Below are 26,756 nucleotides of genomic sequence, written 5' to 3'. Positions count from 1 at the left end.
TCATAAGTTTGAGTTGCCTAGAGTAGTATGAAAGAGCACTATTGTGTGATGAATGGGTAGCAAGTGTTTAACCAAAGATTAGAAATATTTAAAATCTAAAGCAATCGCAGAAACTTATTTCTTCAGCAATCTTTTTGAAATTTTACTTTAGACAAGGCTTAATCCATAGCCAAATAACATTGCTAAATATAAACCTGAAATACAGGTTTCTCATATTTGAAAAGGTGGGCCTGGATTACATTTCAGTCTTTGCATGATCCAGTTTCTTTATCCCTCCCAGTGCCCATGCAGTATATGGCGCACTTAACTAAACATCATCAGGAAAATGTGAAATAGTCCTGCAATAGAAGAAAATCTAAAACAAACAAAAGGTAATCTTGGTTTCCTTGGTAAAAAATGTATCCTTCGGCATATGTGTATATATTTATACCTCTTTGCTGTATAACATGATTTTTAATCCTAAAGTTTCAGTAATATGAGTTACTGATTAGGAATATTTTCTGTCACAAATTATTCAGTTTATTATGCTTGACTATTTTGACTCTACTAATTTTAGTTCCTAAAATTAGTTCCTCTCCTGCTATGATCACCATGATGCTTGACCCATTCCAATTATCTGTTTAATTAACAAATAGCCAACAGCCTGCTATTGAACTCTGTGGGAGGGCTGGGCCCTGCCCTTCTGGAGGTTATGTTCTAGTGGAGCAGACAATTAGCAAGTAAACACAGGAATAGATATGCAAAGTCATTTGTTACAGATTGTGATAAAGGATGGGAAAGAAAGAAATAGAGCTCCCTGATGGACATGAATGAGGACATGTTCTTTACAAAATGTTTGAGGACATGAACCTTTATGTCACTTGATTCCCTAATATGAACAACCCATGAGAAATTTAATTTAGAATTAGGTGCCAGGAAATGCTGCCTTATGTATGTCTATGATGTAAGGCCACGTCCCATGACCAAAGAAACGTTGAAAAACTGAAACATTGCTGAAAGCTTTCAGGGTGTCTTGTTATTCATTCTGATTGTTCTAGTCATCATGGCCCAATAGATGACAGTCAGATTGCTAGGTGGTAGACCTTTCCCCATTTCTAAGTGCAGGGCTGCCCTCTAGTGGACTCTGAATAAATGTTGCTTGAGGATAATAGGTTATAAAAGACAAAACTTGCCGCCAAATGGCAAACTGTATGAAGACTGGTCTGTCTAAGCTTCAGTCTGAACAAGCTTCTAAAGACAAACTCCTGTAACCAGTTGTCCTCAGGATATATGTCCCTATTACCTTGAGGCTTGGGTTTTAAAGCCAGTTGGAAACTTAGTTCTCTGCTCCTACTTCTCATTTCTAGAGAAGAAACTCAGAATTCAGAGAGGTAAAATGACCTGGTCACTGTCCCAAGGTGAATGAGAACTAAACTGTAAACATGATTCTTTCTCTGTAAATATCTCTCATTTGTTTGATCAAATTTATTTAACTATTTTACTATCTCCTACCTCTGTCCCCTTCACTCACTTTTCCCTGGGCACCTTGTCCTCTGATTGTTCCCCCAGCACATCACGCAAGGCTTCCCACACTCAGATCTTTGCGCTGGGTGTTTCCTCTGCCTACCGTGTTCTTCCCTCTACTGCCATCAAGTCTTTGCTCAAACGTCACCTTCTCACTCTGACCACCCTAGTTAATACACAGGCTCCCACCAGCACTCCAGATCTCTCTTTTCCCTGGTCTACTTTTTCTTTTTTTCCATAGTAGTTATCACCATCGACCTATAATTTATGTATTCATCATGTAAGATAATGAATATAAGTGCCTAACAGTGGAAATCTGTCTCTTTTGCTCTTTTGTCACATGGACAGAGTCCATGTGCCTGGAATAGTGCGTAGCACACAAAAGGGACTTAGTAAATGTGTGTCAGATTAACCTTTCAAAAGAGATATGTCACCTAATGGAAGGGCCACTCGCTCCAGCAGGGAAGTTCAACTCTACATGACGGCTGAGAGAAGCTGAGCAAATTTCCTATGCCTCATGAAAGACCAGGCCATTGTTGCCTAACTCTACCTACCACCCACCATTGCCACCACGATTAGCCCAAGAGACCAGTTTAGACCTTCTGATTCTCTCTCCCCAAAGAGGTCTCCAGGACCCATCCCATCAAGCCTCTCATCACCCTATATCCTCCTCATGTTCATGTCCATGTTCATGTTCATGTGCAAAGCCTCCTCGGTCTGTGGAATTTCTCCCCATGCAGTGCAGTTCAGTCTCTTTTCTGCCTCCATCCCTACCACCCCAGCTCTGCCCCCATCATCAGCAGAGCCAGCCTGTCCCCAGCCTCTGAAAGCTGCCATGGCTCTTGGTCTGAAGTCTGCCCCTCCCCCAGAGCCACCGCTACCCCAAAGCTGTTTTCAAATTGTGGCTGTTTCCTTCCTTCCCCATTGTAATTCTGGGACTGCTCCAGACCAGAACCTTGGGTCCTTTGAAGCACTTGCCATGTGAATGTAATACCCACCACCCTTCCTTGTTCCAGCCATGTGTCAGTCTTATGGCCAGTCCCCCTCATTCACAGAACATTTTATTACCTGGACATCCATCTTAGTCTCACAATATTCCCGTGACCCCTCTACTTCTCTTTGGTGATTTCAGCACCCGTTCAGTGACCCAGGCAGCATCTTAGTCTCTCAATTCTCTGCCTTCCATTCATCTACCCGTCCCTGGCCCTTCCCTAGTCCTCATCATCCTCATCATTGCCCAGACTTCAAATTCTTGACCTCAAGCATCCTAGTCTCCAACCACTGCTTTCTGTCTTGTCGTGACCCCTTGCCCATAATTCTTCATCCCTGGCATCTAGTGACTTCTATCTTTTCATTGTTGAGGCCCCCTCCTGTCCTGACTTCACCTTTACTTAGCTTGGACTCCACGAGTTAATCCTTTTCTTTGCATTCACCTTCAGTTCTTTTGCTTCTGTTCCTTCCCCTGTTCTCACTGGTTAACCTCCAGTTTCCCTCTGAACCTCCCCTTGCACCTGAGTAGCTGGGAGTGGATGGAGGGAAAAGGTACCACTATGCTCATCCTCCCATCATTTCCCTAGTCAGTCTCCACTCTCAAAGATCCCAGTTATTCATACCTCGTCATCACTCTACCCCTCCTCACCCATCACCTCCTCACTCTCAGCTAATTAAACCTTTTCTTTTTTGGTCTGATGACAAACATTATTTATTTATTTTGACCTAAGAAATAAAGCTAATGTTTTATTAATAGAGGAGCCCCATCCCTCCCAGACATGGTTACTTATTAATAATAATGAACCAGTAATTGAAATTTCAACTGGAAGTAAATTGGCCCTAAGAGAAAAGTCAGCCAGCCACCACTCAAAGTTTTCTTCCTTTACTGATTGTTTTAATAGAGAATTTAAGGCTTAAGTCACATTAGTCTAATCTTTGCCCCTCTTTGAAGATGAGCAACTTCCACTTTAAAGAGAATGGGGGGCTACTTGCTAACCAAAGAAAAACACTGTTAACATTTTGATCTGTATTATTCCAATGGTTTTTTAAAATTAAATCTTTTCTTAATCCAGTAAGAAAACAATTGAGAGCAAATGACTTCCTCTTTCCACCAAATCTGCTCTATCTTCCCACTAACAGCAGATGAGCAGACATTAAGTGTGGGGGACGATAAAGCATCTATAGGCAGATGCAGTAACCCCAGCCTTTCAGGGCATGAGAGGGGTGGGTGCAACAGGCCTGGTCCCTTGGGTCATAAGATTTTTATTCTACTTAGTGCTAAATTGACTTAGTCTTCAAAGACTCAACCTTCCAGTTACTTCCTCTACCATGATTTCAGTTAAATCATGACATCATCTTGGGTACTGGGAAAACTGGACAGCGACAATGTAAATGAAATTAGAACATTGTTTAACATCATACACCAAAATAAACTCAAAATGGATTAAAGACCTAATGTAAGATCTGATACTATAAAACTCTTAGAGTAAAACATAAGCAGAACACTGACATAAATAGCAGCAATATCTTTTTCGATCCATCTCCTAAAGTAATGGAACTAAAAACAAAAATAAACAAATAAGACCCAATTAAACTCAAAAGCCTTTGCACAGCAAAGGAAACCATAGACAAAATGAAAAGACAACCCACAAAATGGGAGAAAATATTTGCAAATGATGTGACCAACAAGGGATTAATTTTCAAAGTTTACAAACAGCTCATGCAACTCAATATTTAAAAAAAAAAAAAACAATTAAAAAGAAAAAAAAAAGAGCTGAAGAACTAAATAGACATTTCAACAAAGAAGATGTACAGATGATCAACAGCACATGAAAAGATGCTCAACATTGCTGATTATTAGAGAAATGCAAATAAAAACTACTGTGAGGTATCACTTAACACCAATGAGAATGGCCATCATCAAAAAGTATAATAAATGCTAGAGAGGATGTGGAGAAAAGGGAATCCTCCTACATTGTTGGTGAGAATGTAAATTGGCACAGCCACTATGAAGAATGATATGGAGTTTCTTAAATAAAACTGAACTACCATGTGACTGAGCAATCTCACTTCTGTACATAAAATGATACGTGCATCCTAATGTTCATTGCAACAGGCAAGACATGGAAGCAATCCTACATGTCCATCAACAGATTGAATAAAGATGTGGTACATATATACAATGGAATATTATTCAGCCACTAAAAAGAATGAAAGCAACATGGATGGACCTAGAGATTATCATACTAAGTGAAGTCAGTCAGAAAAATGAATGTCCTGTGACATTGCTTATATGCAGAATCTAAAGAAAAAAAAATGATACAAATGAGCTTATTTACAAAGCAGGAACAGAACCACAGGCTTAGGAAACAAATTTAGGGTTACCAAAGGGGAAAGGGGAAAGGGATAAATTGCGAATTTGGGATTGACATATATACACTACTATATTTAAAGTAGATGACCAACAAGGACCTACTGTATAGCACAGGGAACTCTGCTCAATATTCTGTAACAATTTGAAAAACAGTAGACACGTGTATATGTATAGCTGAAGCACTTTGCTATACTCCTGAAACTAATACAATATTGTTTATCAACTGTACTCCAATATAAAATAATAATGACATAATTTTGAATCCTGAATCTGCCTTTTAACTTAATAATTGAAAAGATGATTTTGAATGTAACTTAAAGCATAAACACTTCTTTTATAACTGTTTTTAACCAAGTATAAATTTAACTGACTTGACTTCAAGTATGAACAAAGTGGAATGTCAAAGACTCAGAATTTTAAAAAGCAAAAAGAACTTACAGGTGTAAACTTATAAACGTTATAAATAACTGTGTACCACTTGCTTACTGCAATCTGAAATATTATCACCCATAAAGATGATTCTGAGTGTTTCCAAGTAAATTGCTATTGACATTTCACTGTAGAGGCTATGCCACAAACAACATCTGTGCTTCCCAGAAAAGGCTCCTTCCTTCTCAGGGCGTGGCTGACTTGTGTCTTAAGTTCCAAAGTCAGAGAGTCAAGTAGAAAACCCATTCAGATGGCCCCTGGATCTCTCCAATCATGCATAAAACTGGTCCCCAGGCCATGTCACGGGAAGTCTCAGTGTATCCTTACACACACACTCACCCTGGAGATACATACCTGTGGGACTTGAACTTGATGGTTTGTGTGTTGCTTTCTTTTCCTTAATTTTTTGTGAGTCTTAATTTTGTGGGGTAAAAACCAGATTATAAACCAAGAAACCTGATAAGACTGTCATACTGTCTCCCTTGTGTGGCTGGTCACCCCTACAGATGGCCATGGGCAGGCCACAGCCGTGATGACAGGTATCTGCAAGTATTCCAGGTAGACATTATACACGCCTGCTCATTTTTTCTAACGGTGCTCTGAGATTAGAAACATGGAAGGTTACCACCTTCTTCCTCCTACCCTGGTTCTGAACACCTGGGAAACATTAGAAGCTTCTGCATGTCAGTCATATTTTTTGTAAATTTCTTGTAGGAGCCTTTCCCAAAGTACATAGCATGTGGACTGTGTCTGGTAGTCCAGATGAATGTGGGTGGTGCGGGACTAAACACTGTTTATATTAATAGTTATGTTTGTTTTAATGTATATTATAAAAAAATTAAAATACATATCTAGTCCAGTATTTCATGGATATAAATGCTAAGAATTTATCATATGAGAATTATATCATATTTAAGATTTTGTAGGTGAGGTGCTCAAAAGAAAATTATTAAATATTAAATAGTACTAAAGTTGACACAGACTTTTGACAAAAATTGTGAAAGCGGTTGCCTGTAGACTCACAACGAGAAAGCGATGTATGCTTAATGGACAGAGGCCTTCAGACACAGTTTCTTAAATGGTAAAGGATGTGGAAACTGTTTGAGACAGTTCCATAAAACAGTAATAACTTGGCATAATCCCATATTGAGAGATTTTCTTCTCACTCAAGTTTCTCCCTCTGGAGAAGTGCAGCTGCCAGTGATGTTATCCACTTAGAGTGGAGGTTACTTTGCTGTTCTTACCGGGTTCTTGTCTCATAAAGAAATGGTAGGAAACATTGAGTTCTTTCACATTTGGAGTGAGAGAATAACCTCATGATAACTACAGCTGAATTCCTTCAGTCAGTCTTTCAACTAACACTGCTCAGCACCTTTCTGTGTCAGGCTCTGGGCCGGGTGCTGGGTTTAGAGGAGAAGGCCAGACATCATGAGATTTTAAGGCTGGGAGTGACTTACCATATCAGCATATCTGAAAGACCATCCTGGCTGTCCCCATGCCAGGCAGCAGAGCTGGCACAGACTCACAAGAGGTGATTGCGGTAGGTGACGTGGACCAGCATGGTGGCACTGGCTCTCCAGTGCAGATCCAAGGGGTATTTCAGGGTCGATCCAAAAGGTGATGATGACTGATTGGACATCACGGATCAGAGAAAGAGGGGAGCTGGGGAGAGTGCTAGGTTTTTGGCTTTGGGTGTCCCATGGAAGGCGATCCCAGGCCCTCAGAGCTTACACATCACACACTTCTGGGGGTGCGGTAATATACCATCTAGGAAATACCGCAGTTTGTGGCCACTGTATGTGTTCTTCCTCACAGGGACAAGTGGTACCTTATTCTTATGGCATGAGGCCAAGCACATCAAAGGCATTGGATCAGTGTTGACAAAAAGACACATTAAGAATTTGCAGCATGAGAATAAAAGGGTGGTTGACTTATGGTGTAGAGTGCTCCCCTCTGCCCCATTTAAAATTTCATTTTAAGGAAATGATTTTGAAACTGGACTCCATTATTACCCTGCCACTATAAAGACCTATAAGCAAAGGCAACAGAAGCCATACACTTCTGCCTCAGGGACATAAGAATGTGCTTCATGACAGGCAGAGCTGAGACAAGGCGAGCAGAAGGATTGTGTGTGTGTGAGTCACTCGGTCATGTCCAACTCTGCGACCCCATGGGCTGGAGCCTGCCAGGCTCCTCTGCCCATGGGATTCTCCAGGCAAGAATGCTGTAGTGGATTGCCATTTCCTTCTCCAGATGGTTCCTACCCAGCGGTCGAACCCCTGTCTCCTGAATTGCAGGCAGACTCTTTACCATCTGAGCCATCAGGGAAGCCCATAGAGGGAAATTAAAGCCACTCCAGGCTATATGTTAAAGCCAATCAATAGCCATAAATGATTAAAAGAAATATCTATATTTACATGTATATATGTATTTATATCCATATATCAATGCAACCTCAGTCAGTCGTGTCCAATTCTTTGTGACCCTATGGACCATAGCCTGCCAGGCTCCTCAATCCATGGAATTTTCCAGGCAAGAATACTGGAGTGGGTTGCCATTCCCTTCTCCAGGGGATCTTCCTGACCCAGGGATTGAACCCAGGTCTGCTGCACTGCAGGCAGATTTTTACCACCTGAACCACCAGGGAAGCCCTTTAGATAGATATTTCTTTCATTAGCACCATGAAACTAAACTCTAGCAATTACTAGCTGATAAAATGTCACCTCAGTTTTCTAGTTAATCCATGTAAGTCATCCAACTGACTTAATTGACAAGAATCTTAACTGATATATAGTCAGTTCAGGCAGGCAAATGGTATTTGGAAGCTAAAGAATGTGCAGCAAGAGTAGAATCAGAAAGAGGATGACAAACTGGAACAAGGCAGAGAAGGTGAGAAAGAAGCAATGTCCAAAGTAACAGTGGAGAACAACCCATTAGGATGAAATAAGGCAGCAATCTGTACCAGTGTGTTTGTCTTGCTCTGCGTGGAAACGGGTGATCTCTCTCTTGAGTGGCAGCCTGCGAGGCATCTTCAAGAACTGTACGGAGAGTGGACATCTCCAGATGACAGTGGGACCAAAGGAAGAAAACAAGCTTATGAATGAGAACCTCTTGGGGCATCCCCAGAAATAACAGGGGCACTGAAGACCTGCTTGTGCATGGGTTGAAACTCTTGACGCAGGGTTTCACTGATTCAGAACAGCTTTAGAGCTGGAGACCAGACTTAAGAAATTGGTCTGCTTGAGGCATTGAGTCCTTAACACACTGACTTACAGTGATCACTGTGGGTAAAGCATAGCGGCCTGGCCTCCCTAGTGCACTTTTCTCCATTCCAACACTGTTTAGAAATTCTTTACATTCGTTGCTTGCTCTTACATGCCCTTTCTCCTCACATCTTTGGCATGCCCTGATGTGAATGAAGATGCCTCCCCCACCAAGACAGGACCACACTCATTTAGTGCTGGGAATCTTGTATTTTTGCTTCTTCTGTCTCTGAAAAGCTCACACCTCACACCTCTGGCCACAAGGTATAATTCATACTGCTTTTCTGATGCCCACCACAGCTAAGGCTTGGAGGGGTTTGCACTTGAATAATTCGCCCAGGGCCAGGTAAGCACGGCATAGCTGATGCAGCTGAAATCTGACTGTGATGTTTATGAACTCCCTCCTCTTCCCATCTGCCGTCTTTCCCTTTGGACATGTTTTATTATTATGCAAAAATTCCCAGACAATGTCAGAGAGCTTACAGCTCTCCTAGAGCTCTGCCTCTTGAAACCCCTTAGGTGTCCATGAGCATGATTCAGCCCAGTGGATTTCAGAGCAGGCATGTCTGGCTCTGAGTTCCTAAACTTTCTGCTGCACCGCCCTGATGCCGTCTCTTCCAAACTCTTAAAGTACTATCCTCTTTAACCTTTACCTGAGGGTCTTACACTAGTCAAAGGAACCAGCGAAATGTTAGAAAGTGTCTATTTGATAGAACTTTGAGCCACAAAGCAGAAGCCTTGCCAGAAAGAAATCTGCAATGCCCAGGAGGGTTTCCACCCTCTGTCCATGATGCTGGGACAAGATGAAAGGGGTCTGTGCTATAGGGCAATGGCCCCCAGCCTTTTTTGGCACCAGGACCAATTCCATGACCGGAGGTGGGGGAGATGATTTCAGGCACAATAAATGTAATGTGCTTGAATCACCCTGAAACCATCTCCCCCAATTTACTTCTCATCTAATGCCACCGCTGATCTGACAGCAGATACTGGGTTGCAGCCTGGAGGTAGGGGACCCCTGCTGGAGGGTCAGAGCTCCACTGTGGGCTATCCGCCCCATGTTGGGCTCAGGCCAGGTCATCCACATCCTGCTTCTTCCTACTCCCTCCCTTGTTTTGGGTCTTCCCTGTTCATCTGTTCCTGTACATCACCGGCGCCTGTCTTACTAGGCTACCTCTGTGACCCACAGTACCTGACATGGTGCTATGAGAAAGTCAGTGTCAAGTCAATACTTATTCAATGCATGAAATAACGCTTGTTTATATCTCAGACCTCATTTTACCATCAGGAGTTATTTCTATAATTAAGTATGTTCATTCTCTGGCCTCACTGGCCAGTACACCCTCTCTTTCTTCATGGCTCCAAAGTCAAAGCAGATGTATGAAATTAATAAGCCAGAACAATCACGGTTTTCAAAATGATACAGATGAGAGTATTAAAATGCAGAAAGCAGGCTTCATAGCCAAGTGATTTGAAGCAATATGATTTGACTTCATGGGCATCAAAATGAAATATTTCGTGATGGGAGCATAGCAGTGTAGCTCCTCATGCCTAATGGCCCAGGTTTAAGCATGCTGCTTGTGTTGGACACACGTCGTGCTCATCTGCTGAGTATCTTCACTATATTTTGCAACACAGTATGTGTAATATCATGTAATACTTTCCAAATCTCCTTTGCAATTGAGTCTATAGTGGTGAAACAAACAAAATATACTAAAATATAACGCACATACATACACTTATACTTAGAAATTGTGAAATGTCTTCTGTCAAGGAGAAAAGTGCTATGAGAGAGAGTTACAATAAGACTTAGTTTACTCTGAAGGATAAGGGAAGGCCTTCAATGGGGAAATGGCAGAGAATGAATGGACTTGGGCTGAGTGAACACTGAGGAGAAGGAGCTTTCAAAATGAGAGATCATATGGAAACGCCTCAGAAAAGGCAAGACCAAGGCATTTTCAAAGAACAGCCAGAAATTGAACAGGTGGTGTGTTTAGAGCATCAGGGGAGGGGGTGTGTTTGGAGGCACACGGGCCATGTGGGCTCCTATTATATCTTGAGAAAAAACTGAAATCTGTGAACATATGCTAAGCAGGTGGGTGACCCAATCAGATTTTCATTTTTAAAAGGTCCTCCTTTGCTGTAGTTCAGAGATGGAGATCAGGGGAAGATTAGGAAGTGTCTTCAGTTCAGAAACAGGCTGTTGCCCTGGTCCCAGGGGAGATGAGACTGGGTTGGACTGGGCGTGGGTGGTAACGGCAAAGATGGAGACAAGAAGATAGATGTCAGATTATTTTCAGCTTATGATCTTGAATGTGTAGAACCTTGGCCGGCTATTTTATGTAAGGAGAAGCCAGATCAAGATCTCTCTGGCTTTAGCAGTTGGGGAAGACGGAGGAGACCTTCAGTGAGCTCAGCAAGCCTGGGGTGAGAGCAGCTTTGCAGGGACAGAGCAACAACCTGAAACAGGTTAAATCTGAGGTCCCCATGAGGTGACATCCATGAACTCACCTGAAGGAGATGTGACTGAGCACCCACCCTTCCTAGAAGGTTTCCTGTTAAACATTCATCACGCTACACCATCAGTTTGAAGAGTCATACATGTGCAGTGGGCACTGTCTAACATCTGCACTCACTGTGGGTTCTGAGTCGTGAGGACAGCTGTGTGGTTGAGTGGAAAATCACCATGGTGGTTTCCCTTACGTACAAAATACAAATGGAGTGGGGAACGAGAGCCAGTTTCTCCTCTGCATGTGTATATGGTCTCAGCACATGTTTCAGGAAAATCTGTTTGCTTTGGAGAAATAACTCATACTGGTGTAGGCTTCTGGGTCACTTGGAGACAGCGGCAGCCTCTATTTTTGGCAGAATTCTGTCTCAAGCTAATGCATCCAGCCATGGAGAAAGCAGTTTCAAAATAGACCTGATCAGCTGTCAGGGGACAGTTCATCTTGAGATAATAGTCCTGAGGCCTTGGCCGGCCAGCATTCCTCTATGAGCTACTGAGCAGGCTGTCCTCTGATTCTGCATTTGTTTAAATGTTTCAGAAACATGCACAGAGAGCCATTTTTAAAACAGGGGATCCTCAAGGGAGGGAAAGGATGGAGAGGCAAAGGTACAGGAATTCTCCCCGCCTAGCCCAGGTGTCCTGTTCACTTTAGTGCTCCTGACCGGGGTTCAAACCCTCTCTCAACCCCTCATTGACTCCGAGTCGAGAGAAGGTCAAGTCAACCTGCATGGACCTTGGTTTCTCCTTCTGCTCATGCTGGTAAGCTGCATAGGAAGCCTCACACGACTCCTTTCTGTAGCAGGATGGGTTCTCCAGAGGAACAGGACCAGAATGATGTGTAGTGGGTGCTGTGTGTGTGTGTAAAGAAAGAGAGATTTTAAGGAAGAGACTCACATAACTATAGCAGCTTGGTAAATAGAAAATCTGCAGGGTGGGCTGGCAGGCTGGCGATCCAGGGAAGAGTTACAGCTCAAGTCCAAAGGCAGTCTACTAGCAGAACTCCCTCTCCTTCACAAAAGGTCAGTCTTTTTGTTAAAAATCCAACTGATTACCTGTTTTATATATAATAGTGGGTATACATTAATCAACAAGGACCTACTGATTGGCACAGGGAACTCTACTCAATACTCTGTGATAACCTACAAGGGAAAAGAATCTGAAGAATAGATATATGTATATGAATAACTGAATCACTTTGCTGGACATCTGAAACTAACACAACATAGTAAATCAACTATACACCAGTGTAAAATAAAAATTAAAAATAAATCCAACCAACTAGATGAGGCCTACCCCCCCCCCCCTTACATTATGGAATCTACATTACCCAAAGGCTACTGATTCAGATGTTCTAAAAAGTACTTTGATAGTGACATCAAGACGTGTTTTACCAAGTATCCAGGTACCCTGTGACCCAGCAAGTTGCCATCTAAGATTAACCATCACGCAGGTCCTCAGAAATGCCATTTTAGACTTTTCCAGCTCTCCTTGCTCAGTTTCACCCTCAGAAGGACCTTCAAGTAGAGTTCTCTTGCTCCCTATTATCTACCTCATGATTCTCTCCTTTTATGTCTGAATCACCTTGCATTTAGGATAGTATATGGTACCTGGTAGCATCTCCAGGTATGCTTAATAAAGAGCCACATAAATTACGTAAGATTCATTTATAAAAGCAAAGGATAGAAATGTCAACAAGGGAAGAGCTTATTCAGTAAAAAATTAAAGTAATGGATGCATTTAGATGTAGGCTTCAGGACACACATTTTATCATATTATTGAAACAGAAATGTGTACCTGAAGGCTCTGCAGGCCATGAAACTAATACTGTCCTTCTTTCCCAAATGATCTTTTGTGTATTCAATCTCAGACCCTGTTCTCTGGCTTAGCCAGGCTTTGAGTCCCCACTTTGTCCCCAGTTTTCTCTGTAGATAAACAGGGGAGTGCGGTAGGAAGGGGTTGTGGGTTAGGTAGGGAATGGACTGTCACTGTGACTCCAGAATGAAGAGGCGGCTCAGACACAAAGGCGCGTGGGTTGGAAGCTGAGCTGGGGAGAGCGCTCTTCAGCGGTGTTGGTAATTACAGCCGGGCCCTGCAGGACACCTGACATCACAGCTCTCCATGCGAACACTCAACCTCAGGAAGTCTGACAGTTCCACAGCCAGAAAACACACTTATTCCAATCAACACCCGCCCCCCACAGTATTATTAAGGGAATGAGCAGTGGACAGAATTTCGGATTCTCTGTGCTCGGTTTTGCATCACATCTTATCATTTCCCTGTGCTCAGATAGACCTGGCAGCCTTCGGGGGTGCAGACGTGGGCAGACGTCTCCGGCGGAGACTCCGCCCAGTGAGTCTGCTTCCTGAGCCTTTTCTGTCTCCTTGCTGGAAGCTCCTGTTGCCCGCCCTGGCCCCAGGATGGGGAGTGGGGTGGCAGGACTCACTAGGGAGAGCCAAGGCTATGGAAGGGTGGGATGGAAGGGGAAGTAGCAGCACAGGGGCTCCTTGCTGGGGTGAAGCCTCCAGCAGAGTCACGAGCTGTGGTGTCACGCAGATGGGGAGCTCAGCCCCCATGTGGAGCCGGCTGGACCCTTGTCTTGGGCAAGGTCACCACGGTGGAGGATGGCCCAGGGCTTCCTGAGCAGCCCTGCTGAGATGCAATCTGAGATGGGCTTCAAGGGGACAGAGGTCTTCTGGATGGACAGGACTGTCTCCTGAGGTCAGAAATCCCTCACATCACTGGAGATGCCCTGTCCTAGAAAAATTGCCTTTCTCAGGGGTTCTGTTAAGAGGTCATACTGATGCTACAAATATCATTACAGTGATTTTAAAAAATAGCAAGTGATTTTATCACATGCCCATGATGTACAGGTGCTATGAATGTGTATTTCTAATCTTTGCAACAGTTCTGTGAGGTGAACATTATTGGCCCCATGGTACAGATGAGTAACACCGAGGTCAGAGAGCTGAAATACTGGCTCAGGATTCTCTCCTGGGCTTCCCGATGCCAGGCCTGTGCTCTTCACATGGCACCTTCTCATTAAAGATGATTTTCCTTTCTTCATCCAAGGGAGGATGAGCATAGGAAAGGGAACATTATCCTGGCAACTAGGAAGGAAAGACAGCAAAGGAGAAGAGTCCTGGGAAGACTGCCAGCCAGTCAAGGGAGCTGTATATCCAGGCAGGGAGACGCAAGTGAGAATGGGACAGAGTCGGTTGTTTTGAAGAACAGAGACAGGGACTTTCTGGGAATGCTGCTGGACAGCAAGGCCAAGGAGAAAAAGGAGTGCCAAGATGTGAGGAGTTTGGCCACCAGGGACTCATGGGAAGCTGGCCTCAGGAAGTGGCTGCAAGATGATGGTGGAGATCCCTCTGGCACCCAGTGCCTGGAGGGGAGGAGAATCAGGGCAGAGGAACCTGGCCACCCTGCCCATCCTAGGAGTGAGTCAGAGAGGTGACAAGGAGCAGTGACCAGCGACAGACCCCACAGGCCCAGGAAGTGATGGTCCTGATGGACAGGCCGCCATGCTTCCCTCTAGTTCCAGGAGGAGGACACAGCAGCCCCTTGTGAACGGTGAGCTAGGAGATATCAGAGGCTCTTGCCAACAAAGCTGCCTGTCTGTCTGGGTCACTTTTAGACCATCCTCACACCCAGCCCCACGCGGCGGTGGGTTTGGCCTGTTTCTACATACAACACTGTACTTTGTCTTGGGTCCCCAGCCCAGTGGGGCAACTTCAAGCTGACATCCTTCCCCTGGCCCTGCCACCACTGTGGGGATGCGTGGTCTTCGCTATGGACTTGCGTCATCCTGCTTTCCTTTTCATTCCGACCCGCCCAGAGTCCTGCCAGTCTCAGCCTCATCACCCAGCCTCCCCTCCCCGTTCCTACCTGGCCCTGCCCTCCTTTCTCAGAGTCAGGCCAATCTGTCTATGAGAGAAAAACCCAAAAGATCAATAGATACAGTAATGAAACGGTATTTCTTTCTCCCATAGAAGAAATGCAGGGCTGGGGTTCAGAACTAGTGTGGTGGCTCCCCCCACATCATGAGGACCCAAGAGCCTTTGGTTTTGATCCACACGGGTTCCCAAGGTCAAATCACAGATGGAGTTGGCGGCGAGAGCTCGTGCCATCATGAACACAGAGTGAGATGGGGAGGAATAGCGGAAAACCGGAAAGAGACCCCTCCTGGCTGAGTGAGCGCCAAGTGCCCTGTGTACCACACGTCCTTCCACTTTATCTCATGGGCCAGAACTTGGCCACACAGTCCCGTGTAGCTGCCAGGGGTGCTGGGAAGCCTGGTCTCGATTCTAGGAGGCGGTGGCTCAGCTCAAAGTCAGTGTTCTATCAGTGAGGAAGGAGAGAAGGGTGGTTATCTTCCCTTACCTCCTTCTGTCCCTCCTCTGCAGTGTCCACGCTCGCCATCAATCATGGTTTGGGTTTGTTTGTTTTTTTTCTGGGCTGAGTGTCTTAGACTGCTGAGAATGGGAGAAAATTAACACATGTCTGACCTTAATGTAGCCCCAAGATCATAGCCAGGCCGTGATCTTACCCCCCGCCTCCTTGCAGGGGCAGTGTCGCCCCCACCGTGCATGCCCAGGCCTCCTGTGTGGACCCAGACACCTGCCTGTGATTACGCCCAGGGGAGGCAAAGCGCTGCAGCAGCTGAAGGCAGTTGCAGTTTCTGTCTCAAGTGTTCTCCCTTTTCTGTTTAATGAACCAACCTTTACTGACAGAACTAAAAGCAAGAAAGTAGAAATTCTGGGGCATAGAGAAGATAAACAATCCCCGCTCCAATGTTAGAAGTGCTTTTAGGCAAAAAAACAATTAAGTACATAAAATGAGAAATCTCAAAAGCTACAGCCTTAAGCATCCTCATGCAGTGACTTAAAATCTAAGTAAAAGGAACCATCTGAAAAATAAAACCTCAGGCTAGTTCCTAATATGTAAAGATATAAAAGTGGCTTTTTATTTCCATAAACTTCACATTCAGATGTATAAATATTTACTTATGAAGCCCATGAGTTAATGAAATGAAGCCATATTAATGAGTGAAACGATCTGAAATCAGGACTTCTAGATGTGGTCTAGTAATGATGTTAATAGCCTATTTACTTTGTATATATTTCTCATACATACTTCATAATATGATGAGATCTGGAGATACCTGGATTGGCACTTAGACGCGGTCACCCTATTTCCAGTCTGTCTCACTTCAGTTATGCTCCTCCGTCCAGTGTAAACAGCAGGTGCAGCTAGCTTGTGAATCTGCCCAGCACACGGCGGTCAGTGAGCCTGGATAGGTCAGGTTAACCTACCAATGGCTTCAAAAATACTAAAATATGGTACATACTGTTACCAAAAGTGGAATTCAACAGCTTACCACTCAAAAGCCAATAAAGAGGCAGAGTTGTTGGAAAGGGAAGTTTGCTTTCTTTTGGAGGCCAGCAAACGGGCTGGCAGGGCGCTGGGCCAGGGTGCGGACTCGCGTGGCAGCTTATGTCACGGCTACAGCCTGGTGATCACGTACTGCACTTCTTCCACTGGTGGGGGCTTCGGTATCCACAGCACAGCTCGGAGGACATGACTTAGACTGTTATCTACAGCCTGGTGATCCGTACTGCACTTCTTCCACTGGTGGGGGTTTCGGTATCCACAGCACAGCTCAGAGGACATGACTTAGACTGTTATCTACAGCTTGGTGATCACGTACTGCACTTCTTCCACTGGTGGGGGCTTCAGTGTCCACAGCACAGCTCGGAGGACATGACTTAGACTGTTATCTACAGCCTGGTGATCACGTACTGCACTTTTTCCACTGGTGGGGGTTTCGGTATCCACAGCACAGCTCGGAGGACATGACTTAGACTGTTATCTACAGCCTTTGAGAAGGAACTAAAGGCTCCTAACTTTGCTTAATGACTAAGCTATTATTACTGAATCTTGACCGCTTTGCTTTGGTTTTGCGTTTTCTCACTTCTCTGATTAAACTTATTCTTTGGCTTAAGTGTTTCCATAGACAAAAGGCAAGCGGAGAACATGGAGGGGAAGGACCATAGGGTCCCACTCCATTTCAAACCCACCTTTTCTTTGATACTCCTCAGTCTTGAGGAGGGACAGGTGCAGAACCAGAAAGGGAATAAAGCATTGGATAGAGAGGTTAATCATAAACTTTGCAGAGGAACTTGGTGTTAGTCCAGGACTGTTCCAGTTTTCCCCAAATCTTTGAGGGAACAGGACAACAACTGCTGTGGCTCCTTCCTGCCAAAGTGGGGCACAGTCCTGCTTAAATTGGGGAATGGACACAGAGTTGGAAATAATCTTGAGTTTCAAGCTTATCATCAGTATTTTGTATTATGAAAACATCTCTCTGACTACTTTGTCATCGTACCTGGACAAACATGTGAAAATTAGTAGACATATTACAATGAGGGTAATAATCAAAATGCAGCTGTGGATTATTCTCTGAATGTGTTATTTCCCCCATAGTGGTTAAAGCAGATAAACAATTTATGGTTAATAGGCCACAAACAGCCTGTTTTGGTTAGCCTAAATGTCACATTAAATCATATATAAGCCAGGATGATTTCCCCATGCCTCAACATGTGAAAATTTCTTTCATCATTTTCCCCTTTTAATAGCACATCTTTCCATAACAAGCATTGGTAATCAATATATTTTTTCAACGTTGCCAGAGTGGTTCAGTTGCCTGCTCTGAGTCTGTTCATGTCCCTCGGTGCTAGGCCTACTGTTTATTTTATCTATTGACTTAGTTATTCACATTGGGAGAAAACTGATCAGATGTAACAAACCAGTACAGAGGTATGCTGATGGGGAAACATTTGATAGCCTATACGTTTTATCAGTTATACCCAATTGTCATACACACGTTGTACATGTGCTTCAAGCAGTAGACTTAACGCCAACAGTGCTACACATAAGTGGTTAAGTTATATTCTATGACAACTTCACTAGACAATTTGTAACTAGAAATATGATTGACAACATAATACCAGAACATATTCAAATTTTAGAAACATCATATAACTTCTAGAACACTTATATTAATGATATTTACCCATACAGTATAATCTAAGAATGTTTATCATTATTTGACCATGTTTTCCATATAATTTAATATGCCAAATAATCCTCATTTAGAAAACCTTTATTCTCTTAACAGAGAGAAACCCAAACTCAGTCTTGTATCAATTTAGTAATAGCAAAATTGATTTATCTAATTAAATTCAATCTACCTTTATCTTAAAGTGCAGTTCTTTTTCTCAGTTTTTTTTTTATATATAAATCTTTTATCACTTTCTCCATATTAATTTGTCCCTTTTCTTCTCATCCAGAACAACCAGCTGAAGCTAAAATTATTGTTTTATCCCTCAGCAAAAACACTGCAGTTTTTTTATACCTTCTCTCACCAACACATAGCCTATACCTTCTCTCACCAACACATGGCCTACTTGCTTTACACTAAAATGCTTCCCTTATTATTTTTACATATTACAATTTTTAACCTTTAAAATATCTTAACAAAACCAAGAAACAAGTCATTGAACTATGTGTTATATCGGCATTCTCTGATGGGCAAACTTAAGAACATATTCCATAACCTATAACATACATTTTTCTCATAGCACAATTTCTCTTCAATATGGTATAAAATGTGGGTATATGAACCCAAACATCTTTTAAAGTTCTACTAATTAACCCAAGACCAAAGTCTTGGGCAGAGTGGGCTGTGTCTGTATCTCAAGGACATGATAAGAGTTAACATCAAGCTTTCTCGTAGGCATATTTTTGTTTTCTCGGGTCAGAATTATGAAAACAGTGTTTTATCAAACTAGCTGTCTCTAACTACATATGCAAAAAGAACCAGTATTAGAATTTCAAAAAGGGTTTTATCTTAACCAATTTTCTCTGGAGTGTGAACAATACTGCTGGCCACACAATGTTTTTCGTTCGTTTGTTTTAAACCTTTCTTTTTCTTAGTCATAGTTGCATAGGTAAACTTTTCTTAATGAATTGAACCTGAATTTCCCAGTTTACAAAAGGCAACGAGAATGCCAATCACATAAATGGAATACACACACACCAGAAGACAGGACTGTCACAAATCCCCTAAAATAATGACCAACATGGAGTCCCAAATAAACACTTCCCCACAACACAAAGGGTCCTCAAGGTAGACATGTCAGAACCAACTGACAAAAACACCCAGATAGTATCTCATAGTCACAAACCAAGGGCAGACACAAGTCAGAACCAATGGGCAAAAAGCCCAAATAGCACCCCGTCCTCACAAACGGCCCTCACCATCCAACGCACGGCAGAACCAACCGGCAGAAATGCCCAAAGGACACTCAGTGCTCACAAACAGGCTTCAACATCAGATACACGTCGGAACCAGCTGGCAGAAAGCCCAGATAGCACTTGATGCTCAAAAGAGAAGTTGGCCAGGAGCACACCGGTGGACTTACTTGGTCCTGGAGCTCGTCAGCTTGTCCAGAGGCGTCTTTCCATTCCACCCAGGATAAGCTCACGTCCCGTTGGCAGTCAGTGCCCCGCATGGGAGAAACAGGGAGAATCCCTGAATCGGTTTCGGCCGCTGTGAGGAATGTCCCCCCAAATCCTTCTCCTGGGGTCAGCGAACCGTGAGCAGGGGGCTTCTCACGGCCGCCCCAAGGGCATCATGATGGCAGTGGCTCTACTAAGGAAAACTCCCGGGAGCCAGATATCACGAGAGCGTAACCTCACGTTGGGGCCAAGCTGTTAGTGAAAGTGGGCCCAGGCGGCTCTAAAGCCAATAAAGAGGCAAGTTTGGTGGAAAGGAAAGCTTGCTCTATTTTCTTTTATTTACTTTGTACTAATATCTAGAACATTCTCTGTCAGCCTCCCTGATTCTCAGCCCCTTCCTGGGCCAAGGCTTGAGAGAAGTCATTCATAGCTATTAATCGGAGGGTCTCTTCTGTTTCATGCACAATGGCTGATTTGAGGAGGTGGAAAGTCTGATTGCCCTCCCTGCTTTCCTGAGTTGTGAAGATAATGAGTGAAAAACCCAGGAGGGTCCTGCCCCAAGCCATCATGAGGTTTAGGAAGGCAGACACAGCTGGGGCTGTTTGGAGGTGAGGGGACAATCCTGGAATGTAAGTGAGCTGGGACAATAAGCAGCTTCAGGTGGGGATGTTTCTCCCAGACATTTCCCATCTGATCTGACAAGCCTACCACACATCTCCATAAAGAGGTGTGACCCCTCTTGCAAGCTAGATGCCCTTTGGGTTTCCTTTTTCACATGCTCCCAGTCAGCCTCGGTTTGTAATGAAACTCTAATATACTGTGATATTGATGTGAGTCCAGAGTGTGAAGGTCTCAGCTTCTCTGGTGACCTGGCCATTCTTCTTTTCGAGAAAAGAATTATAATGCCCCCAGGGTGCCTTCATTTGTTTTTCTGCTCAAGGTCAGGATGGATATGTGTCTGATTTCACCATCTTCCCTCCAAATTGCAAATGAAAGTCAGCAAGTGTCTTCCATAGTCTATTTTGAAACTGGGGGGATGTGGGAATTCCCCCATTTTATGAAACATAGAGCTTACTGTCTGTTTCCATTCTTTTTACTTACATTAGTGAATTCAACAGAGATGGTTTATATAAATGTGCATTCATTTGACAATGTTTTTTCTGAATTGTGATGGTAAATTCCTTCATAGATTATAGGCTAAATATGATAAACTATGACTCTTTTCAGTAACCCCACATTGTTCAATATCTTTATTTTTTTTATATGGTGATGGTAACCAGCAAAAATGTGTCAAGATACAGGAAGGTTTTAACCATCCCAACCCTCACCATCTTGGGAGACTAAAAAAAAATTAAAAATCACTAGTTCTTTTTAAAAGTGACTGGAGACATTAATTTTTGTCTAAACCATACTTTAAAACAAATTATCTAGTTTCCTAACCTGGTATGGGCTAACTGATTTCTGAAAAATGGCCTTTAGTCAAATATTCTGGAAGATAGGACTTCCCTGTGGTCCAATGGCTAAGACTCTGCCCTTCCAAATGTAGGAGGTTGGGTTTGATCCCTGGTCAGGGAACTAGATCCTACATGCCACAACTAAAGATATTGAATGCTGCAATTAAAAAAAGAAAGAAAGAAAGAACCTGAGTGCTACAACTAAAATCAGGTGCAACCAAATAAATATTTTTTTAAAAAAAACAACAAATACTCCAGAAGATCCAGTGGGGAAGTAGGAGCCTTTTCTAAGCACCTGCTGTGGGGCAGAAGCTTAGCTGGTTTGAACTGAAATAATACCAGGCTTCTGTGGAGTCACATTTATTTTTTAGGCACCTGCTGGTCAACTCAGTTACATTTTTCTCATTAACTTCTGCAACAGACATTTCAGGATACTGCTGCTATCCTTCTTTGACAAAAAAGAAAGAAAGGAACAGGTTTAGAAGAGCTGAGTAACTTGTAGCCATTAGGGGAAGAGTCGCCACCATTTACTAAGCTGCCTGCAGAAATTCAGGTTGCTGGGACTCCCACAACTCCTTACAGACAATGCTTATATGAAACGTGATGCTCTGGTTTATGGGGCTAAAGGGACCACCGAAAGTTCCGGTTTAAAACGGTCTGCTTCCTTGCAGAGCTGGTAATCACCATGTACCTGGTGTGTGTCTATTAACTACCATCCAGAGGGAATCTTTAAGTGTTTATTTTCTGTACTGCTATACACTGAACTCTATTAACCTTGAATGAATTTTGATAACACCATCAAGGGGCAGCAGAATGATTCTGCCTGAAATTACACAGTGAGATCACCCATGACAGATTAAAAGCAAAACATACTTTTAAATGACCATGACTGTTATTATCCTATCAATTGGGTTCACCCGCTGGAGCCTGGCTCTTAAAAGCTTTTATGATATTCCTGGCAGAGGTATTCAGTGACTGATCCACTGCTTCACCTCCTGTTCACTCTGCAGTCCATGACAATGACTCCTGCCCTATCCCCACACCACTCCATGCCCCGCAGTGAAATTGCTTTTGTCGGGGCCACCCTTGACCTCCATGTCGCCAGATCCAGTGGACCCTCCTCTACCCTCATGGCAGACACAGTCGGCCATTCCGTCTCTGAAACGTCTTCCTTTGGTGTCTTTCTCAGTCTCTTTGTCAGGCTTCACCTCGTCAAGGTTTCAGCCTGAATTTAAACATTTGGGGTGTCCCTGCTTGTTTCTAGGCCCTCTTGTTTTCCGCTTGATGTCCTGTCTCCCCTAGGGTGGCTCATCCATTCCCATCTTTATGGAGATGTGTGTGAAGATGATTCCCAAACTTACACAGCTGGCCCAGATCCATCCTCTGAGATGCACAAATACCTATCAGTTGTCCACGTGGCAAACCCCTTTAAATGCCTCACAGTTTTCACTTAAACATGCTTCCATCATCGTCATCTCCCCTTGATCCATAAATGGCTTCACTTGCTGCAAAAGCTGGAACCCTGAGACTGGTTCTTGGTTCATTCTCTCCCTCCACCTCTGCATCAGATCCTTGGGCAGGTGTGCCATGCGTCTGTCCAACCCTCTCTGTCTCCTATCCCGGTCCAGACCTCACCCGTCTACCTAGATCACTGCACTGCCCTCCAGGCTTCCTCGCATGGCTGTCGAGAAGTCCACCTTAAGGTAACAGCAGGTGCTATTACAATGAAGAGTGGATCCTGCTCTGTTCCTGCTCACCAGCCTCATTGACCTCCCACTGTACGTAGGATAAAATCCAGACACTTTTCCAGGGCCTGTGTCTTATCTTCCCTCCCCTTTCTCCAACATTAAGTTCTTTTCCTTTGCTGTTTTTTTTTTTTTCTCTTGGCTCAGCCCCTTCTCAACCTGTAGCCTCCACTAAACTGTCACCTCCCCAGAGAGGACTTCTGTCAGCACCCAGTCTAAAGTAGGTTGCCATGTCGTCCTCAGTCTGTGTCCTGCCTATTCTGTTATTGAATGTCTTACAACTTATAATTGTTTTATATTTTCTTTAGTTTTTAATCATTTGAATCCCTACTTTAATACATGTTTCATGAAAGGGAGGGACCTATGTCTTTTTATCCCTAGTGCCTAGAATGGTATTATGGGTGTCCCCAGTGACTGTGCCATAAAGAATCTGCCTGCAATGTAGGAGTCACAAGAGATGCAGGTCCAATCCCTGGGTCGGGAAGATCCCCTGGATAAGGGCATGGCAACCCACTCCAGTATTCTCACCTGGAGAATCCCATGCACAGAGGAGCCTGGCGGGCTACAGACCACAGGGTCACAAAGAGTCGGAAGCAACTGAAGCGACTTGGCATGCACACACGCTAGAATAGTATTATAGCTACTCAGTGAGTGTGAACTGAGTGAATAGTTGGCAATCTAGATAATAGTGCCTGTAACATGGAGACTTGTAGCTATGGGCTAGAATTACTGTCTTTTTGATAGCAAGCAAGTGACATATAGGCCATCACTTCTCCCTGCTGTGCCCACGGCGGATGCTGCTAAGTTATGGCACTCTAGCCCTACTGAGCCTGCATGCAGTCTCAGCATGTGGTGAGAATCAGAATTGGCATGTGGACCCAGAAACCGTGAAATGTTGATAGCTTTTCATAGAGAACAGGCTAGGGTCTTCCCTGGCAGTCCTGTGGTTACGACTCCACGTTTTCACTGCAGGGGGTGCGGGTTTGATTCCTAGTTGGGGATCTAAGATCTCACATGCTAAAAAGTAAAACAAACAAAAAAACCCGAAACCACAGTTAAGATACTACTTCACAACCACACTCAGTGCTCAAGCAACAAATACATATTGAGCCTTCCTGCCCAGATACTATCACAAAGCCTTCTTCACTAAAACATCCGGCAACTCCGTGAAGTAGGAATTACTATTGCTGCTCAAAAGGTAGAGAGGCTCAGAAAGGTTGGAAGGGTCTTTGGTAGTAACAGCTCAGCTGTGCACCCTCACCTGTGATGAAACCCATCACTCTTTCCCGCATGGCTGACCATTTGGGGGCCTGGTCCCTCCCAGGACATTTCGGTGCAGGTACCGGTCTTGTGTGACTCTTGGTTGATCCTGCAGTCAGTCACTATAGTTTATCCTATACAATTCTCTTTAAGGACTTCTGCCAGGAGGTCCTATAGAGTAGTAAAATCTGAGAAGGGAGAGATGATCCAGAAGAAGGGCATTCTTATTTCCTCCTCCAAGTCTGTGATTAAAAATCCTCGATTTGCTTGGGACAAACTTTGGAGGAGTTGGTAAATTTTATTATTAGACTCTCAGTGATTTTTTTTAAAATGCCAATTGGCATTTTGTATATCAGGAAACAAAACTCATAAAGCTCAAGTGATCTTGTGCTTGAGTTCACGGAGTTTTTTCCTTTTGATCCCCAAAGACTTTCTTTCCTGGATGTTTTATCCCATTTAATTTAGTGTCTTTGGAATGTCAGTAGAAGAAAGTCAGTTGCTGAGGCTGTTCTTATATTGTTTACAGAGGTCAGAGTGTTGATAACTTAGCTCATCTTCTGTTTTAAATCTGAGGGACTGGGTAACCTACATCATCATGCCTTAAGGAAAAACCTTCTGTCCTATTTCCCTGTAAATATTTTATTCAGCCAACACTGTGCACTAAGTCGCTTCAGTTGTGTCCGACTCTTTTATGACCCCATGGACTGTAGCCCACCAGGCTCCACTGTCCTTGGGATTTTCCAGGGAAGACTATGGGACTGGGTTGCCATGCCCTCCTCCAGGAGATCTTTCCAACTCGGCTTGAACCGAGGTCTCCCGCATCTCCTGCATTGGCAGCAGAATTCTTTACCACTGAGCCACCTGGGAAGCCCACATTCAGCCAAGTATACATATATAATATTTTACCCTGTAGAATTATCAGCAGGCCTGATATAGTCTCTCTCCCCTTCCAATGCTCAAGCTACAAATGAGTATTGGACACTGCAATGCATAGCAGTAAGCCTGGGCATGTATTGGCAGCTGTGTAAGCCGGCCCAGGGCACCTGAAAGCTAAAGCTGTAAATACTCTTTGAATTTTCATGGAAAGATGTTTACGGTGTTTTGTTGTTAAGTGAAAAATTAGAATATAAAACCATACATAGATTTCCAATTCTAGTAGCAGGTTGCGATGAGCTAGCACAGCCCTTCTTTGTACTAAAAACACCTGAAAATCCTAATGAAATATACAGTTTAATATAATAAAGGGAAAATACTTGCAAGTCATATATCTGATATTGGACTTGTATCCAGGATATATAAAGAACTCTTATAACACAACAATGAAAAAGACAAATATTCTAATTTTAAAATGGGTGAAAGATTCGAGTAGACTTTTCTCCAAAGAATATGTGCAAGTGGCCAGTAAGTACATGAAAAGATGCTTAATATTATTCCTCATTGGGGAAATACAAATCAGAAGCACAATCAGATACCACTTCAAACCTCCTAGGATGGCTGTCATAAAAAAGGCGGACAGTAACAAGTGTTGATGAGGATACAGAAAAATCAGAACCCTCATGGGTTGCCAGTAGGATGTAAGAAGGAGTAGCCAAACTACCAAACTGTCTGGTAGTTTCTTTAAAGTTTAATCATTTAATATTACCATTTGACCCAGTAATTCTACTCCTGGGATTGAAATTATATGTCCACACAAAAACTTGCCCATGAATGTTGATAGCAGCATTATTCAAAATAGCCAAAAAGTAGAAACAACCCCAATGTCTATTAGTCGATGAATAGATAAGTAAAATATGGTATATCTGTAAATAGAATATTACCTGACAGTAAAAAAAGGAATGAAATTCTGATACACACTATAGCATGGATGAACTTTGAACACATATGGTATAGTTCCATTTATATTAAATAGCCGGAATAGGCAAATTTGTAGAAATAGAAAGTAGATAAGTGGTTGGTAGAGGGTGGGAGATGTAATAAGCAAGATGTAAAATTTAGAAGCCGTAGAAGAAAAGACTGACAGATTTAACTATAGAAAAATTAAACACTTCTAAATGATGAGATGCATTATATGAAAAGTTGAAAAAACAATTGCAAAATGAAGGAAAATATTTGCTACATACATCACATCATATTTCAGCAGGAGCTAGTAATAGAGAACCTGCCTGCCAATGCAGGAGATGTAAGAGATATGGGTTTGATCCCTTGGTCAGGAATATCCCCTGGAGGAGGAGATGGCAATCCACTCCTGAAGGAGCCTGAAGGGCTATAGTCTGTGGGGTTGCAAAAGAGTCAGACATGACTGAAGCGACTTAGCATGACGCACGTACATCATAGATTCATCTGGGATGAACTGTGTGATCATAAAATGCATATGGAAAAATATAATTATTTTCTGTTCCTGCTTGGGGGTGTCCATATTTGAAAAGAAAAAAACAAATTCAAAACCTTTCAAGTCAGAATAACTTAGTTACTTCCGGTCAGTTTTATCCTGGGTATCTCAGTGTGTTTGGGGGATTCCTTATCTCTCAAGGTTTCTCCCTTGCTTCTAAGAGTATAGAGAAAACAGTGCATGCAGTTTTGCATAAATATGACCAGTTGTGTGCCCAGAATACCCATGAGCTCTTTGGAAAAAGGGGAGTTAACTTTTATCCAGCTCTCGAGTCACCAGTGTTTAGGATTAGCCCATCACCCAGAGAATCTTTATTGACT

The 26,756-nt window shown here is 43.2% G+C and overlaps 1 protein-coding gene across 6 annotated transcripts in view; it reads left to right on the top strand.

Annotated features, from left to right (window-relative positions):
* LOC122425065 (myosin VIIA and Rab interacting protein) overlaps positions 1–26,756 on the top strand; it is a 217,642-nt gene that overhangs the window by 75,054 nt on the left and 115,832 nt on the right. The gene's annotated exons all lie outside the window — the stretch shown is intronic.

Source organism: Cervus canadensis, chromosome 22 (genome assembly GCF_019320065.1).
Source record: "Cervus canadensis isolate Bull #8, Minnesota chromosome 22, ASM1932006v1, whole genome shotgun sequence".
Taxonomy (NCBI): domain Eukaryota; kingdom Metazoa; phylum Chordata; class Mammalia; order Artiodactyla; family Cervidae; genus Cervus; species Cervus canadensis.
The sequence above is the reverse complement of the archived record's forward strand: the minus strand, read 5'-3'. Positions and strand labels throughout refer to the sequence as shown.